Here is an 18,528-nt window from a genome sequence, read left to right on the forward strand (position 1 = left end):
ATTTATAACAGTGAATAGTTGCTTTCATAAATGCCTTATTTTGGAAATTCAAATAAATGATGTGAATATCAGTAAAACATGCAGCAGTTTCTGTAGTGTAGTGGTTATCACATTCGCTTTACAGGCGAAAGGTCCCCGGTTTGAAACCGGGTGGAAACAGTGCTCTTTGACACATTCAGTAAGAACTGTATTTATAACAGTGAATAGTTGCTTTCATAAATGCCTTATTTTGGAAATTCAAAGACATGCAGTGAATATCAGTAAAATTTGGTTTAGTCCTTGCAAAAACCACATGAAGCAGTTTCTGTAGTGTAGTGGTTATCACGTTCGCTTAACACGCGAAAGGTCCCTGGTTCGAAACCGGGTGGAAACAGTGCTCTTTGACACATTCATTAAGAACTGTATTTATAACAGTAAATAGTTGCTTTCATAAATGCCTTATTTTGGAAATTCAAATAAATGATGTGAATATCAATAAAATTTGGTTTAGTCCTTGCAAAAACAACATGCAGCAGTTTCAGTAGTGTAGTGGTTATCACATTCGCTTCACAGGCGAAAGGTCCCCGGTTCGAAACCGGGTGGAAACAGTGCTCTTTGACACATTCAGTAAGAACTGTATTTATAACAGTAAATAGTTGCTTTCATAAATGCCTTATTTTGGAAATTCAAATAAATGATGTGAATATCAGTAAAATTTGGTTTAGTCCTTGCAAAAATCACATGCAGTAGTTTCTGTAGTGTAGTGGTTATCACGTTCGCTTCACAGACGAAAGGTCCCCGGTTAGAATCCGGGTGGAAACAGTGCTCTTTGACACATTCAGTAAGAACTGTATTTATAACAGTAAATAGTTGCTTTCATAAATGCCTTATTTTGGAAATTCAAATAAATGATGTGAATATCAGTAAAATTTGGTTTAGTCCTTGCAAAAACCACATGCAGCAGTTTCTGTAGTGTAGTGGTTATCACATTCGCTTCACACGCGAAAGGTCCCCGGTTTGAAACCGGGTGGAAACAGTGCTCTTTGACACATTCAGTAAGAACTGTATTTATAACAGTGAATAGTTGCTTTCATAAATGCCTTATTTTGGAAATTCAAAGACATGCAGTGAATATCAGTAAAATTTGGTTCAGTCCTTGCAAAAATCACATGCGGCAGTTTCTGTAGTGTAGTGGTTATCACGTTCGCTTAACACGCGAAAGGTCCCCGGTTTGAAATAGGGTGGAAACAGTGAATTCTTTCATAAATACCTTATTTTGGAAATTCAAATACATGCAGTGAATATCAGTAAAATTTGGTTTAGTCCTTGCAAAAACCACATGCAGCAGTTTCTGTAGTGTAGTGGTTATCACATTCGCTTCACACGCAAAAGGTCCCCGGTTCGAAACCGGGTGGAAACAGTGCTCTTTGACACATTCAGTAAGAACTGTATTTATAACAGTGAATAGTTGCTTTCATAAATGCCTTATTTTGGAAATTCAAATAAATGATGTGAATATCAGTAAAATTTGGTTTAGTCCTTGCAAAAACCACATGCAGCAGTTTCTGTAGTGTAGTGGTTATCACGTTCGCTTAACACGCGAAAGGTCCCCGGTTCAAAAACGGGTGGAAACAGTGCTCTTTGACACATTCAGTAAGAACTGTATTTATAACAGTGAATAGTTGCTTTCATAAATGATTTATTTTGGAAATTCAAACACATGCAGTGAATATCAGTAAAATTTGGTTTAGACCTTGCAAAAACTACATGCAGCAGTTTCTGTAGTGTAGTGGTTATCACATTTGCTTCACACACGAAAGGTCCTCGGTTCAAAACAGGGTGGAAACAGTGCTCATTGACACATTCAGTAAGAACTGTAATTATAACAGTGAATAGTTGCTTTCATAAATGCCTTATTTTGGAAATTCAAAGACATGCAGTGAATATCAGTAAAATTTGGTTTAGTCCTTGCAAAAATCACATGCAGCAGTTTCTGTAGTGAAGTGGTTATCACGTTCGCTTAACACGCGAAAGGTCCCTGGTTTGAAACCGGGTGGAAAACGTGCTTTCTTTCATAAATGCCTTATTTTGGAAATTCAAATACCTTGCAAAAACCACATGCAGCGATTTCTGTAATGTAGTGGTTATCACATTCGCTTCACACGCGAAAGGTCCCCGGTTCGAAACCGGGTGGAAACAGTGCTCTTTGACACATTCAGTAAGAACTGTATTTATAACAGATAATAATATTTTGGAAATTCAAATACATGCAGTGAATAGCAGTAAAATTTGGTTTAGTACTTGCAAAAATCACATGCGGCAGTTTCTGTAGTGTAGTGGTTATCACGTTCGCTTTACACGCGAAAGGTCCCCGGTTCAAAACCGGGTGGAAACAGTGCTCTTTGACACATTCAGTAAGAACTGTATTTATAACAGTGAATAGTTGCTTTCATAAATGCCTTATTTTGGAAATTCAAAGACATGCAGTGAATATCAGTAAAATTTGGTTTAGTCCTTGCAAAAATCACATGCAGCAGTTTCTGTAGTGTAGTGGTTATCACGTTCGCTTAACATGCGAAAGGTCCCCGGTTCGAAACCGGGTGGAAACAGTGCATTCTTTCATAAATGCCTTATTTTCGAAATTCAAATACATGCAGTGAATATCAGTCAAATTTGGTTTAGTCCTTGCAAAAATTACATGCAGCAGTTTCTGTAGTGTAGTGGTTATCACGTTCGCTTAACACGCGAAAGGTCCCCGGTTCGAAAACGGGTGGAAACAGTGCTCTTTGACACATTCAGTAAGAACTGTATTCATAACAGTGAATAGTTGCTTTCATAAATGCCTTATTTTGGAAATTCAAATAAATGATGTGAATATCAGTAAAATTTGGTTTAGTACTTGCAAAAACCGCATGCAGCAGTTTCTGTAGTGTAGTGGTTATCACATTCGCTTAACACGCGAAAGGTCCCCGGTTCGAAATAGGGTGGAAACAGTGCATTCTTTCATAAATGCCTTATTTTGGAAATTCAAATACATGCAGTGAATATCAGTAAAATTTGGTTTAGTCCTTGCAAAAATCACATGCAGCAGTTTCTGTAGTGTAGTGGTTATCACGTTCGCTTAACACGCGAAAGGTCCCCGGTTCAAAACCCGGTGGAAACAGTGCTCTTTGACACATTCAGTAAGAACTGTATTTATAACAGTGAATAGTTGCTTTCATAAATGCCTTATTTTGGAAATTCAAAGACATGCAGTGAATATCAGTAAAATTTGGTTTAGACCTTGCAAAAATCACATGCAGCAGTTTCTGTAGTGTAGTGGTTATCACGTTCGCTTAACACGCGAAAGGTCCCCGGTTCGAAATAGGGTGGAAACAGTGCATTCTTTCATAAATGCCTTATTTTGGAAATTCAAATACATGCAGTGAATATCAGTAAAATTTGGTTTAGTCCTTGCAAAAATCACATGAAGCAGTTTCTGTAGTGTAGTGGTTATCACATTTGCTTCACACGCGAAAGGTCCCCGTTTCGAAACCGGGTGGAAACAGTGCTCTTTGACACATTCAGTAAGAACTGTATTTATAACAGATAATAATATTTTGGAAATTCAAATACATGCAGTGAATAGCAGTAAAATTTGGTTTAGTCCTTGCAAAAATCACATGCGGCAGTTTCTGTAGTGTAGTGGTTATCACGTTCGCTTTACACGCGAAAGGTCCCCGGTTCGAAACCGGGTGGAAACAGTGCATTCTTTCATAAATGCCTTATTTTGGAAATTCAAATACATGCAGTGAATATCAGTAAAATTTGGTTTAGTCCTTGCAAAAACAACATGCAGCAGTTTCAGTAGTGTAGTGGTTATCACATTCCCTTCACAGGCGAAAGGTCCCCGGTTCGAAACCGGGTGGAAACAGTGCTCTTTGACACATTCAGTAAGAACTGTTTTTATAACAGTAAATAGTTGCTTTCATAAATGCCTTATTTTGGAAATTCAAATAAATGATGTGAATATCAGTAAAATTTGGTTTAGTCCTTGCAAAAACAACATGCAGCAGTTTCTGTAGTGTAGTGGTTATCACATTCGCTTCACACGCGAAAGGTCCCCGGTTTGAAACCGGGTGGAAACAGTGCTCTTTGACACATTCAGTAAGAACTGTATTTATAACAGTGAATAGTTGCTTTCATAAATATAACAGATAATAATATTTTGGAAATTCAAATACATGCAGTGAATAGCAGTAAAATTTGGTTTAGTCCTTGCAAAAATCACATGCAGCAGTTTCTGTAGTGTAGTGGTTATCACGTTCGCTTAACACGCGAAAGGTCCCCGGTTCGAAAACGGGTGGAAACAGTGCATTCTTTCATAAATGCCTTATTTTGGAAATTCAAATACATGCAGTGAATATCAGTAAAATTTGGTTTAGTCCTTGCAAAAATCACATGCAGCAGTTTCTGTAGTGTAGTGGTTATCACGTTCGCTTAACACGCGAAAGGTCCCCGGTTCGAAAACGGGTGGAAACAGTGCTCTTTGACACATTCAGTAAGAACTGTATTTATAACAGTGAATAGTTGCTTTCATAAATGCCTTATTTTGGAAATTCAAATAAATGATGTGAATATCAGTAAAATTTGGTTTAGTCCTTGCAAAAATCACATGCAGCAGTTTCTGTAGTGTAGTGGTTATCACGTTCGCTTAACACGCGAAAGGTCCCTGGTTTGAAACCGGGTGGAAAAAGTGCTTTCTTTCATAAATGCCTTATTTTGGAAATTCAAATACATGCAGTGAATATCAGTAAAATTTGGTTTAGTCCTTGCAAAAATCACATTAAGCAGTTTCTGTAGTGTAGTGGTTATCACATTCGCTTCACACGCAAAAGGTCCCCGGTTCGAAACCGGGTGGAAACAGTGCTCTTTGACACATTCAGTAAGAACTGTATTTATAACAGTGAATAGTTGCTTTCATAAATGCCTTATTTTGGAAATTCAAATAAATGATGTGAATATCAGTAAAATTTGGTTTAGTCCTTGCAAAAACCACATGCAGCAGTTTATGTAGTGTAGTGGTTATCACGTTCGCTTCACACGCGAAAGGTCCCCGGTTCGAAACCGGGTGGGAACAGTGCTCTTTGACACATTCAGTAAGAACTGTATTTATAACAGATAATAATATTTTGGAAATTCAAATACATGCAGTGAATAGCAGTAAAATTTGGTTTAGTACTTGCAAAAATCACATGCGGCAGTTTCTGTAGTGTAGTGGTTATCACGTTCGCTTTACACGCGAAAGGTCCCCGGTTCGAAACCGGGTGGAAACAGTGCTCTTTGACACATTCAGTAAGAACTGTATTTATAACAGTGAATAGTTGCTTTCATAAATGCCTTATTTTGGAAATTCAAATAAATGATGTGAATATCAGTAAAACATGCAGCAGTTTCTGTAGTGTAGTGGTTATCACATTCGCTTCACAGGCGAAAGGTCCCCGGTTTGAAACCGGGTGGAAACAGTGCTCTTTGACACATTCAGTAAGAACTGTATTTATAACAGTGAATAGTTGCTTTCATAAATGCCTTATTTTGGAAATTCAAAGACATGCAGTGAATATCAGTAAAATTTGGTTTAGTCCTTGCAAAAACCACATGAAGCAGTTTCTGTAGTGTAGTGGTTATCACGTTCGCTTAACACGCGAAAGGTCCCTGGTTCGAAACCGGGTGGAAACAGTGCTCTTTGACACATTCAGTAAGAACTGTATTTATAACAGTAAATAGTTGCTTTCATAAATGCCTTATTTTGGAAATTCAAATAAATGATGTGAATATCAATAAAATTTGGTTTAGTCCTTGCAAAAATCACATGCAGCAGTTTCTGTAGTGTAGTGGTTATCACGTTCGCTTAATACGCGAAAGGTCCCCGGTTCGAAACCGGGTGGAAACAGTGCATTCTTTCATAAATGCCTTATTTTGGAAATTCAAATACATGCAGTGAATATCAGTAAAATTTGGTTTAGTCCTTGGAAAAACAACATTCAGTAGTGTAGTGGTTATCACATTCGCTTCACAGGCGAAAGGTCCCCGGTTCGAAACCGGGTGGAAACAGTGCTCTTTGACACATTCAGTAAGAACTGTATTTATAACAGTAAATAGTTTCTTTCATAAATGCCTTATTTTGGAAATTCAAATAAATGATGTGAATATCAGTAAAATTTGGTTTAGTCCTTGCAAAAATCACATGCAGTAGTTTCTGTAGTGTAGTGGTTATCACGTTCGCTTCACAGGCGAAAGGTCCCCGGTTAGAAACCGGGTGGAAACAGTGCTCTTTGACACATTCAGTAAGAACTGTATTTATAACAGTAAATAGTTGCTTTCATAAATGCCTTATTTTGGAAATTCAAATAAATGATGTGAATATCAGTAAAATTTGGTTTAGTCCTTGCAAAAACCACATGCAGCAGTTTCTGTAGTGTAGTGGTTATCACATTCGCTTCACACGCGAAAGGTCCCCGGTTTGAAACCGGGTGGAAACAGTGCTCTTTGACACATTCAGTAAGAACTGTATTTATAACAGTGAATAGTTGCTTTCATAAATGCCTTATTTTGGAAATTCAAAGACATGCAGTGAATATCAGTAAAATTTGGTTCAGTCCTTGCAAAAATCACATGCGGCAGTTTCTGTAGTGTAGTGGTTATCACGTTCGCTTAACACGCGAAAGGTCCCCGGTTTGAAATAGGGTGGAAACAGTGCATTCTTTCATAAATACCTTATTTTGGAAATTCAAATACATGCAGTGAATATCAGTAAAATTTGGTTTAGTCCTTGCAAAAACCACATACAGCAGTTTCTGTAGTGTAGTGGTTATCACATTCGCTTCACACGCAAAAGGTCCCCGGTTCGAAACCGGGTGGAAACAGTGCTCTTTGACACATTCAGTAAGAACTGTATTTATAACAGTGAATAGTTGCTTTCATAAATGCCTTATTTTGGAAATTCAAATAAATGATGTGAATATCAGTAAAATTTGGTTTAGTCCTTGCAAAAACCACATGCAGCAGTTTCTGTAGTGTAGTGGTTATCACGTTCGCTTAACACGCGAAAGGTCCCCGGTTCAAAAACGGGTGGAAACAGTGCTCTTTGACACATTCAGTAAGAACTGTATTTATAACAGTGAATAGTTGCTTTCATAAATGCCTTATTTTGGAAATTCAAAGACATGCAGTGAATATCAGTAAAATTTGGTTTAGACCTTGCAAAAACTACATGCAGCAGTTTCTGTAGTGTAGTGGTTATCACATTTGCTTCACACGCGAAAGGTCCTCGGTTCAAAACAGGGTGGAAACAGTGCTCATTGACACATTCAGTAAGAACTGTATTCATAACAGTGAATAGTTGCTTTCATAAATGCCTTATTTTGGAAATTCAAAGACATGCAGTGAATATCAGTAAAATTTGGTTTAGTCCTTGCAAAAATCACATGCAGCAGTTTCTGTAGTGAAGTGGTTATCACGTTCGCTTAACACGCGAAAGGTCCCTGGTTTGAAACCGGGTGGAAAACGTGCTTTCTTTCATAAATGCCTTATTTTGGAAATTCAAATACCTTGCAAAAACCACATGCAGCGATTTCTGTAATGTAGTGGTTATCACATTCGCTTCACACGCGAAAGGTCCCCGGTTCGAAACCGGGTGGAAACAGTGCTCTTTGACACATTCAGTAAGAACTGTATTTATAACAGATAATAATATTTTGGAAATTCAAAATACATGCAGTGAATAGCAGTAAAATTTGGTTTAGTACTTGCAAAAATCACATGCGGCAGTTTCTGTAGTGTAGTGGTTATCACGTTCGCTTAACACGCGAAAGGTCCCCGGTTCGAAACCGGGTGGAAACAGTGCTCTTTGACACATTCAGTAAGAACTGTATTTATAACAGTGAATAGTTGCTTTCATAAATGCCTTATTTTGGAAATTCAAAGACATGCAGTGAATATCAGTAAAATTTGGTTTAGTCCTTGCAAAAATCACATGCAGCAGTTTCTGTAGTGTAGTGGTTATCACGTTCGCTTAACATGCGAAAGGTCCCCGGTTCGAAACCGGGTGGAAACAGTGCATTCTTTCATAAATGCCTTATTTTCGAAATTCAAATACATGCAGTGAATATCAGTCAAATTTGGTTTAGTCCTTGCAAAAATCACATGCAGCAGTTTCTGTAGTGTAGTGGTTATCACGTTCGCTTAACACGTGAAAGGTCCCCGGTTCGAAACCGGGTGGAAACAGTGCTCTTTGAACACATTCAGTAAGAACTGTATTTATAACAGTGAATAGTTGCTTTCATAAATGCCTTATTTTGGAAATTCAAAGACATGCAGTGAATATCAGTAAAATTTGGTTTAGTCCTTGCAAAAATCACATGCAGCAGTTTCTGTAGTGTAGTGGTTATCACGTTCGCTTAACATGCGAAAGGTCCCCGGTTCGAAACCGGTTGGAAACAGTGCATTCTTTCATAAATGCCTTATTTTCGAAATTCAAATACATGCAGTGAATATCAGTAAAATTTGGTTTAGTCCTTGCAAAAATCACATGAAGCAGTTTCTGTAGTGTAGTGGTTATCACATTTGCTTCACACGCGAAAGGTCCCCGGTTCGAAACCGGGTGGAAACAGTGCTCTTTGACACATTCAGTAAGAACTGTATTTATAACAGATAATAATATTTTGGAAATTCAAATACATGCAGTGAATAGCAGTAAAATTTGGTTTAGTCCTTGCAAAAATCACATGCGGCAGTTTCTGTAGTGTAGTGGTTATCACGTTCGCTTTACACGCGAAAGGTCCCCGGTTCGAAACCGGGTGGAAACAGTGCTCTTTGACACATTCAGTAAGAACTGAATTTATAACAGTGAATAGTTGCTTTCATAAATGCCTTATTTTGGAAATTCAAATAAATGATGTGAATATCAGTAAAATTTGGTTTAGTCCTTGCAAAAATCACATGCAGCAGTTTCTGTAGTGTAGTGGTTATCACGTTCGCTTAACACGCGAAAGGTACCTGGTTTGAAACCGGGTGGAAAAAGTGCTTTCTTTCATAAATGCCTTATTTTGGAAATTCAAATACATGCAGTGAATATCAGTAAAATTTGGTTTAGTCCTTGGAAAAACCACATGAAGCAGTTTCTGTAGTGTAGTGGTTATCACATTCGCTTCACACGCGAAAGGTCCCTGGTTCAAAACCGGGTGGAAACAGTGCTCTTTGACACATTCAGTAAGAACTGTATTTATAACAGATAATAATATTTTGGAAATTCAAATACATGCAGTGAATAGCAGTAAAATTTGGTTTAGTCCTTGCAAAAATCACATGCGGCAGTTTCTGTAGTGTAGTGGTTATCACGTTCGCTTTACATGCGAAAGGTCCCCGGTTCGAAACCGGGTGGAAACAATGCTCTTTGACACATTCAGTAAGAACTGTATTTATAACAGTGAATAGTTGCTTTCATAAATGCCTTATTTTGGAAATTCAAAGACATGCAGTGAATATCAGTAAAATTTGGTTTAGTCCTTGCAAAAACCACATGAAGCAGTTTCTGTAGTGTAGTGGTTATCACATTCGCTTCACACGCGAAAGGTCCCCGCTTCGAAACCGGGTGGAAACAGTGCTCTTTGACACATTCAGTAAGAACTGTATTTATAACAGATAATAATATTTTGGAAATTCAAATACATGCAGTGAATATCAGTAAAATTTGGTTTAGTCCTTGCAAAAATCACATGCAGCAGTTTCTGTAGTGAAGTGGTTATCACGTTCACTTAACACGCGAAAGGTATCCTGGTTTGAAACCGGGTGGAAAACGTGCTTTCTTTCATAAATGCTTTATTTTGGAAATTCAAATACCTTGCAAAAACCACATGCAGCGATTTCTGTAATGTAGTGGTTATCACATTCGCTTCACACGCGAAAGGTCCCCGGTTCGAAACCGGGTGGAAACAGTGTTCTTTGACACATTCAGTAAGAACTGTATTTATAACAGTGAATAGTTGCTTTCATAAATGCCTTATTTTGGAAATTCAAAGACATGCAGTGAATATCAGTAAAATTTGGTTCAGTCCTTGCAAAAATCACATGCGGCAGTTTCTGTAGTGTAGTGGTTATCACGTTCGCTTAACACGCGAAAGGTCCCCGGTTTGAAATAGGGTGGAAACAGTGCATTCTTTCATAAATACCTTATTTTGGAAATTCAAATACATGCAGTGAATATCAGTAAAATTTGGTTTAGTCCTTGCAAAAACCACATACAGCAGTTTCTGTAGTGTAGTGGTTATCACATTCGCTTCACACGCAAAAGGTCCCCGGTTCGAAACCGGGTGGAAACAGTGCTCTTTGACACATTCAGTAAGAACTGTATTTATAACAGTGAATAGTTGCTTTCATAAATGCCTTATTTTGGAAATTCAAATAAATGATGTGAATATCAGTAAAATTTGGTTTAGTCCTTGCAAAAACCACATGCAGCAGTTTCTGTAGTGTAGTGGTTATCACGTTCGCTTAACACGCGAAAGGTCCCCGGTTCAAAAACGGGTGGAAACAGTGCTCTTTGACACATTCAGTAAGAACTGTATTTATAACAGTGAATAGTTGCTTTCATAAATGCCTTATTTTGGAAATTCAAAGACATGCAGTGAATATCAGTAAAATTTGGTTTAGACCTTGCAAAAACTACATGCAGCAGTTTCTGTAGTGTAGTGGTTATCACATTTGCTTCACACGCGAAAGGTCCTCGGTTCAAAACAGGGTGGAAACAGTGCTCATTGACACATTCAGTAAGAACTGTATTCATAACAGTGAATAGTTGCTTTCATAAATGCCTTATTTTGGAAATTCAAAGACATGCAGTGAATATCAGTAAAATTTGGTTTAGTCCTTGCAAAAATCACATGCAGCAGTTTCTGTAGTGAAGTGGTTATCACGTTCGCTTAACACGCGAAAGGTCCCTGGTTTGAAACCGGGTGGAAAACGTGCTTTCTTTCATAAATGCCTTATTTTGGAAATTCAAATACCTTGCAAAAACCACATGCAGCGATTTCTGTAATGTAGTGGTTATCACATTCGCTTCACACGCGAAAGGTCCCCGGTTCGAAACCGGGTGGAAACAGTGCTCTTTGACACATTCAGTAAGAACTGTATTTATAACAGATAATAATATTTTGGAAATTCAAAATACATGCAGTGAATAGCAGTAAAATTTGGTTTAGTACTTGCAAAAATCACATGCGGCAGTTTCTGTAGTGTAGTGGTTATCACGTTCGCTTAACACGCGAAAGGTCCCCGGTTCGAAACCGGGTGGAAACAGTGCTCTTTGACACATTCAGTAAGAACTGTATTTATAACAGTGAATAGTTGCTTTCATAAATGCCTTATTTTGGAAATTCAAAGACATGCAGTGAATATCAGTAAAATTTGGTTTAGTCCTTGCAAAAATCACATGCAGCAGTTTCTGTAGTGTAGTGGTTATCACGTTCGCTTAACATGCGAAAGGTCCCCGGTTCGAAACCGGGTGGAAACAGTGCATTCTTTCATAAATGCCTTATTTTCGAAATTCAAATACATGCAGTGAATATCAGTCAAATTTGGTTTAGTCCTTGCAAAAATCACATGCAGCAGTTTCTGTAGTGTAGTGGTTATCACGTTCGCTTAACACGTGAAAGGTCCCCGGTTCGAAACCGGGTGGAAACAGTGCTCTTTGAACACATTCAGTAAGAACTGTATTTATAACAGTGAATAGTTGCTTTCATAAATGCCTTATTTTGGAAATTCAAAGACATGCAGTGAATATCAGTAAAATTTGGTTTAGTCCTTGCAAAAATCACATGCAGCAGTTTCTGTAGTGTAGTGGTTATCACGTTCGCTTAACATGCGAAAGGTCCCCGGTTCGAAACCGGTTGGAAACAGTGCATTCTTTCATAAATGCCTTATTTTCGAAATTCAAATACATGCAGTGAATATCAGTAAAATTTGGTTTAGTCCTTGCAAAAATCACATGAAGCAGTTTCTGTAGTGTAGTGGTTATCACATTTGCTTCACACGCGAAAGGTCCCCGGTTCGAAACCGGGTGGAAACAGTGCTCTTTGACACATTCAGTAAGAACTGTATTTATAACAGATAATAATATTTTGGAAATTCAAATACATGCAGTGAATAGCAGTAAAATTTGGTTTAGTCCTTGCAAAAATCACATGCGGCAGTTTCTGTAGTGTAGTGGTTATCACGTTCGCTTTACACGCGAAAGGTCCCCGGTTCGAAACCGGGTGGAAACAGTGCTCTTTGACACATTCAGTAAGAACTGAATTTATAACAGTGAATAGTTGCTTTCATAAATGCCTTATTTTGGAAATTCAAATAAATGATGTGAATATCAGTAAAATTTGGTTTAGTCCTTGCAAAAATCACATGCAGCAGTTTCTGTAGTGTAGTGGTTATCACGTTCGCTTAACACGCGAAAGGTACCTGGTTTGAAACCGGGTGGAAAAAGTGCTTTCTTTCATAAATGCCTTATTTTGGAAATTCAAATACATGCAGTGAATATCAGTAAAATTTGGTTTAGTCCTTGGAAAAACCACATGAAGCAGTTTCTGTAGTGTAGTGGTTATCACATTCGCTTCACACGCGAAAGGTCCCTGGTTCAAAACCGGGTGGAAACAGTGCTCTTTGACACATTCAGTAAGAACTGTATTTATAACAGATAATAATATTTTGGAAATTCAAATACATGCAGTGAATAGCAGTAAAATTTGGTTTAGTCCTTGCAAAAATCACATGCGGCAGTTTCTGTAGTGTAGTGGTTATCACGTTCGCTTTACATGCGAAAGGTCCCCGGTTCGAAACCGGGTGGAAACAATGCTCTTTGACACATTCAGTAAGAACTGTATTTATAACAGTGAATAGTTGCTTTCATAAATGCCTTATTTTGGAAATTCAAAGACATGCAGTGAATATCAGTAAAATTTGGTTTAGTCCTTGCAAAAACCACATGAAGCAGTTTCTGTAGTGTAGTGGTTATCACATTCGCTTCACACGCGAAAGGTCCCCGGTTCGAAACCGGGTGGAAACAGTGCTCTTTGACACATTCAGTAAGAACTGTATTTATAACAGATAATAATATTTTGGAAATTCAAATACATGCAGTGAATATCAGTAAAATTTGGTTTAGTCCTTGCAAAAACCACACGAAGCAGTTTCTGTAGTGTAGTGGTTATCACATTCGCTTCACACGCGAAAGGTCCCCGCTTCGAAACCGGGTGGAAACAGTGCTCTTTGACACATTCAGTAAGAACTGTATTTATAACAGATAATAATATTTTGGAAATTCAAATACATGCAGTGAATATCAGTAAAATTTGGTTTAGTCCTTGCAAAAATCACATGCAGCAGTTTCTGTAGTGAAGTGGTTATCACGTTCACTTAACACGCGAAAGGTCCCTGGTTTGAAACCGGGTGGAAAACGTGCTTTCTTTCATAAATGCTTTATTTTGGAAATTCAAATACCTTGCAAAAACCACATGCAGCGATTTCTGTAATGTAGTGGTTATCACATTCGCTTCACACGCGAAAGGTCCCCGGTTCGAAACCGGGTGGAAACAGTGCTCTTTGACACATTCAGTAAGAACTGTATTTATAACAGATAATAATATTTTGGAAATTCAAATACATGCAGTGAATAGCAGTAAAATTTGGTTTAGTACTTGAAAAAATCACATGCGGCAGTTTCTGTAGTGTAGTGGTTATCACGTTCGCTTAACACGCGAAAGGTCCCCGGTTCGAAACCGGGTGGAAACAGTGCTCTTTGACACATTCAGTAAGAACTGTATTTATAACAGTGAATAGTTGCTTTCATAAATGCCTTATTTTGGAAATTCAAAGACATGCAGTGAATATCAGTAAAATTTGGTTTAGTCCTTGCAAAAATCACATGCAGCAGTTTCTGTAGTGTAGTGGTTATCACGTTCGCTTAACATGCGAAAGGTCCCCGGTTCGAAACCGGGTGGAAACAGTGCATTCTTTCATAAATGCCTTATTTTCGAAATTCAAATACATGCAGTGAATATCAGTAAAATTTGGTTTAGTCCTTGCAAAAATCACATGCAGCAGTTTCTGTAGTGTAGTGGTTATCACGTTCGCTTAACACGTGAAAGGTCCCCGGTTCGAAACCGGGTGGAAACAGTGCTCATTGAACACATTCAGTAAGAACTGTATTTATTACAGTGAATAGTTGCTTTCATAAATGCCTTATTTTGGAAATTCAAATAAATGATGTGAATATCAGTAAAATTTGGTTTAGTCCTTGCAAAAATCACATGCAGCAGTTTCTGTAGTGTAGTGGTTATCACGTTCGCTTAACACGCGAAAGGTACCTGGTTTGAAACCGGGTGGAAAAAGTGCTTTCTTTCATAAATGCCTTATTTTGGAAATTCAAATACATGCAGTGAATATCAGTAAAATTTGGTTTAGTCCTTGCAAAAACCACATGAAGCAGTTTCTGTAGTGTAGTGGTTATCACATTCGCTTCACACGCGAAAGGTCCCCGGTTCGAAACCGGGTGGAAACAGTGCTCTTTGACACATTCAGTAAGAACTGTATTTATAACAGATAATAATATTTTGGAAATTCAAATACATGCAGTGAATAGCAGTAAAATTTGGTTTAGTCCTTGCAAAAATCACATGCGGCAGTTTCTGTAGTGTAGTGGTTATCACGTTCGCTTTACATGCGAAAGGTCCCCGGTTCGAAACCGGGTGGAAACAATGCTCTTTGACACATTCAGTAAGAACTGTATTTATAACAGTGAATAGTTGCTTTCATAAATGCCTTATTTTGGAAATTCAAAGACATGCAGTGAATATCAGTAAAATTTGGTTTAGTCCTTGCAAAAACCACATGAAGCAGTTTCTGTAGTGTAGTGGTTATCACATTCGCTTCACACGCGAAAGGTCCCCGGTTCGAAACCGGGTGGAAACAGTGCTCTTTGACACATTCAGTAAGAACTGTATTTATAACAGATAATAATATTTTGGAAATTCAAATACATGCAGTGAATATCAGTAAAATTTGGTTTAGTCCTTGCAAAAACCACACAAAGCAGTTTCTGTAGTGTAGTGGTTATCACATTCGCTTCACACGCGAAAGGTCCCCGCTTCGAAACCCGGTGGAAACAGTGCTCTTTGACACATTCAGTAAGAACTGTATTTATAACAGATAATAATATTTTGGAAATTCAAATACATGCAGTGAATAGCAGTAAAATTTGGTTTAGTCCTTGCAAAAATCCCATGCAGCAGTTTCTGTAGTGTAGTGGTTATCACGTTCGCTTAACATGCGAAAGGTCCCCGGTTCGAAACCGGGTGGAAACAGTGCATTCTTTCATAAATGCCTTATTTTCGAAATTCAAATACATGCAGTGAATATCAGTCAAATTTGGTTTAGTCCTTGCAAAAATCACATGCAGCAGTTTCTGTAGTGTAGTGGTTATCACGTTCGCTTAACACGTGAAAGGTCCCCGGTTCGAAACCGGGTGGAAACAGTGCTCATTGAACACATTCAGTAAGAACTGTATTTATAACAGTGAATAGTTGCTTTCATAAATGCCTTATTTTGGAAATTCAAATAAATGATGTGAATATCAGTAAAATTTGGTTTAGTCCTTGCAAAAATCACATGCAGCAGTTTCTGTAGTGTAGTGGTTATCACGTTCGCTTAACACGCGAAAGGTACCTGGTTTGAAACCGGGTGGAAAAAGTGCTTTCTTTCATAAATGCCTTATTTTGGAAATTAAAATACATGCAGTGAATATCAGTAAAATTTGGTTTAGTCCTTGCAAAAACCACATGAAGCAGTTTCTGTAGTGTAGTGGTTATCACATTCGCTTCACACGCGAAAGGTCCCCGGTTCGAAACCGGGTGGAAACAGTGCTCTTTGACACATTCAGTAAGAACTGTATTTATAACAGATAATAATATTTTGGAAATTCAAATACATGCAGTGAATAGCAGTAAAATTTGGTTTAGTCCTTGCCAAAATCACATGCGGCAGTTTCTGTAGTGTAGTGGTTATCACGTTCGCTTTACATGCGAAAGGTCCCCGGTTCGAAACTGGGTGGAAACAATGCTCTTTGACACATTCAGTAAGAACTGTATTTATAACAGTGAATAGTTGCTTTCATAAATGCCTTATTTTGGAAATTCAAAGACATGCAGTGAATATCAGTAAAATTTGGTTTAGTCCTTGCAAAAACCACATGAAGCAGTTTCTGTAGTGTAGTGGTTATCACATTCGCTTCACACGCGAAAGGTCCCCGGTTCGAAACCGGGTGGAAACAGTGCTCTTTGACACATTCAGTAAGAACTGTATTTATAACAGATAATAATATTTTGGAAATTCAAATACATGCAGTGAATATCAGTAAAATTTGGTTTAGTCCTTGCAAAAACCACACGAAGCAGTTTCTGTAGTGTAGTGGTTATCACATTCGCTTCACACGCGAAAGGTCCCCGCTTCGAAACCCGGTGGAAACAGTGCTCTTTGACACATTCAGTAAGAACTGTATTTATAACAGATAATAATATTTTGGAAATTCAAATACATGCAGTGAATAGCAGTAAAATTTGGTTTAGTCCTTGCAAAAGTCACATGCGGCAGTTTCTGTAGTGTAGTGGTTATCACGTTCGCTTTACACGCGAAAGGTCCCCGGTTCGAAACCGGGTGGAAACAGTGCGTTTGACACATTCAGTAAGAACTGTATTTATAACAGTGAATAGTTGCTTTCATAAATGCCTTATTTTGGAAATTCAAATAAATGATGTGAATATCAGTAAAATTTGGTTTAGTCCTTGCAAAAATCACATGCGGCAGTTTCTGTAGTGTAGTGGTTATCACGTTCGCTTAACACGCGAAAGGTCCCTGCTTTGAAACCGGGTGGTAAAAGTGCTTTCTTTCATAAATGCCTTATATTGGAAATTCAAATACATGCAGTGAATATCAGTAAAATTTGGTTTAGTCCTTGCAAAAACCACATGCAGCGATTTCTGTAATGTAGTGATTATCACATTCGCTTCACACGCGAAAGGTCCCCGGTTCGAAACCTGGGTGGAAACAGTGCCCTTTGACACATTCAGTAAGAACTGTATTTATAACAGTGAATAGTTGCTTTCATAAATGCCTTATTTTGGAAATTCAAATAAATTATGTGAATATCAGTAAAATTTGGTTTAGTCCTTGCAAAAATCACATGCGGCAGTTTCTGTAGTGTAGTGGTTATCACGTTCGCTTTACACGCGAAAGGTCCCCGGTTCGAAACCGTGTGGAAACAATGCTCTTTGACACATTCAGTAAGAACTGTATTTATAACAGTGAATAGTTGCTTTCATAAATGCCTTATTTTGGAAATTCAAAGACATGCAGTGAATATCAATAAAATTTGGTTTAGTCCTTGCAAGAATCACATGCAGCAGTTTCTGTAGTGTAGTGGTTATCACGTTCGCTTAACACGCGAAAGGTCCCCGGTTCGAAACCGGGTGGAAACAGTACATTCTTTCATAAATGCCTTATTTTGGAAATTCAAATACATGCAGTGAATATCAGTAAAATTTGGTTTAGTCCTTGCAAAAACAACATGCAGCAGTTTCAGTAGTGTAGTGGTTATCACATTCGCTTCACAGGCGAAAGGTCCCCGGTTCGAAACCGGGTGGAAACAGTGCTCTTTGACACATTCAGTAAGAACTGTATTTATTACAGTGAATAGTTGCTTTCATAAATGCCTTATTATGGAAAATTCAAATAAATGATGTGAATATCAGTAAAATTTGGTTTAGTCCTTGCAAAAACCACATGCAGCAGTTTCTGTAGTGTAGTGGTTATCACGTTCGCTTCACAGGCGAAAGGTCCCCGGTTCGAAACCGGGTGGAAACAGTGCTCTTTGACACATTCAGTAAGAACTGTATTTATTACAGTGAATAGTTGCTTTCATAAATGCCTTATTATGGAAAATTCAAATAAATGATGTGAATATCAGTAAAATTTGGTTTAGTCCTTGCAAAAACCACATGCAGCAGTTTCTGTAGTGTAGTGGTTATCACGTTCGCTTAACACGCGAAAGGTCCCCGGTTCAAAAACGGGTGGAAACAGTGCTCTTTGACACATTCAGTAAGAACTGTATTTATAACAGTGAATAGTTGCTTTCATAAATGCCTTATTTTGGAAATTCAAAGACATGCAGTGAATATCAGTAAAATTTGGTTTAGACCTTGCAAAAACTACATGCAGCAGTTTCTGTAGTGTAGTGGTTATCACATTTGCTTCACACGCGAAAGGTCCTCGGTTCAAAACAGGGTGGAAACAGTGCTCATTGACACATTCAGTAAGAACTGTATTTATAACAGTGAATAGTTGCTTTCATAAATGCCTTATTTTGGAAATTCAAAGACATGCAGTGAATATCAGTAAAATTTGGTTTAGTCCTTGCAAAAATCACATGCAGCAGTTTCTGTAGTGAAGTGGTTATCACGTTCGCTTAAC

The 18,528-nt window shown here is 37.9% G+C and overlaps 6 non-coding genes across 6 annotated transcripts; all 6 read left to right on the forward strand.

Annotated features, from left to right (window-relative positions):
* The first annotated feature begins 7,787 nt into the window (after positions 1-7,787).
* Positions 7,788-7,860, forward strand: trnav-aac (transfer RNA valine (anticodon AAC)). Its single transcript has one exon. It is a non-coding gene; the product is annotated as a tRNA-Val (tRNA).
* A 3,380-nt stretch (positions 7,861-11,240) lies between these two features.
* trnav-aac (transfer RNA valine (anticodon AAC)) lies at positions 11,241-11,313 on the forward strand. Its single transcript has one exon. It is a non-coding gene; the product is annotated as a tRNA-Val (tRNA).
* An 892-nt stretch (positions 11,314-12,205) lies between these two features.
* Positions 12,206-12,278, forward strand: trnav-uac (transfer RNA valine (anticodon UAC)). Its single transcript has one exon. It is a non-coding gene; the product is annotated as a tRNA-Val (tRNA).
* Positions 12,279-13,724: 1,446 nt separating this feature from the next.
* On the forward strand, positions 13,725-13,797 carry trnav-aac (transfer RNA valine (anticodon AAC)). The gene has a single exon. It is a non-coding gene; the product is annotated as a tRNA-Val (tRNA).
* A 2,855-nt stretch (positions 13,798-16,652) lies between these two features.
* trnav-uac (transfer RNA valine (anticodon UAC)) lies at positions 16,653-16,725 on the forward strand. The gene has a single exon. It is a non-coding gene; the product is annotated as a tRNA-Val (tRNA).
* Positions 16,726-17,464: 739 nt separating this feature from the next.
* On the forward strand, positions 17,465-17,537 carry trnav-aac (transfer RNA valine (anticodon AAC)). Its single transcript has one exon. It is a non-coding gene; the product is annotated as a tRNA-Val (tRNA).
* Positions 17,538-18,528: the final 991 nt, after the last annotated feature.

The sequence above is a fragment of the Salvelinus alpinus genome, chromosome 3 (genome assembly GCF_045679555.1).
Source record: "Salvelinus alpinus chromosome 3, SLU_Salpinus.1, whole genome shotgun sequence".
Taxonomy (NCBI): domain Eukaryota; kingdom Metazoa; phylum Chordata; class Actinopteri; order Salmoniformes; family Salmonidae; genus Salvelinus; species Salvelinus alpinus.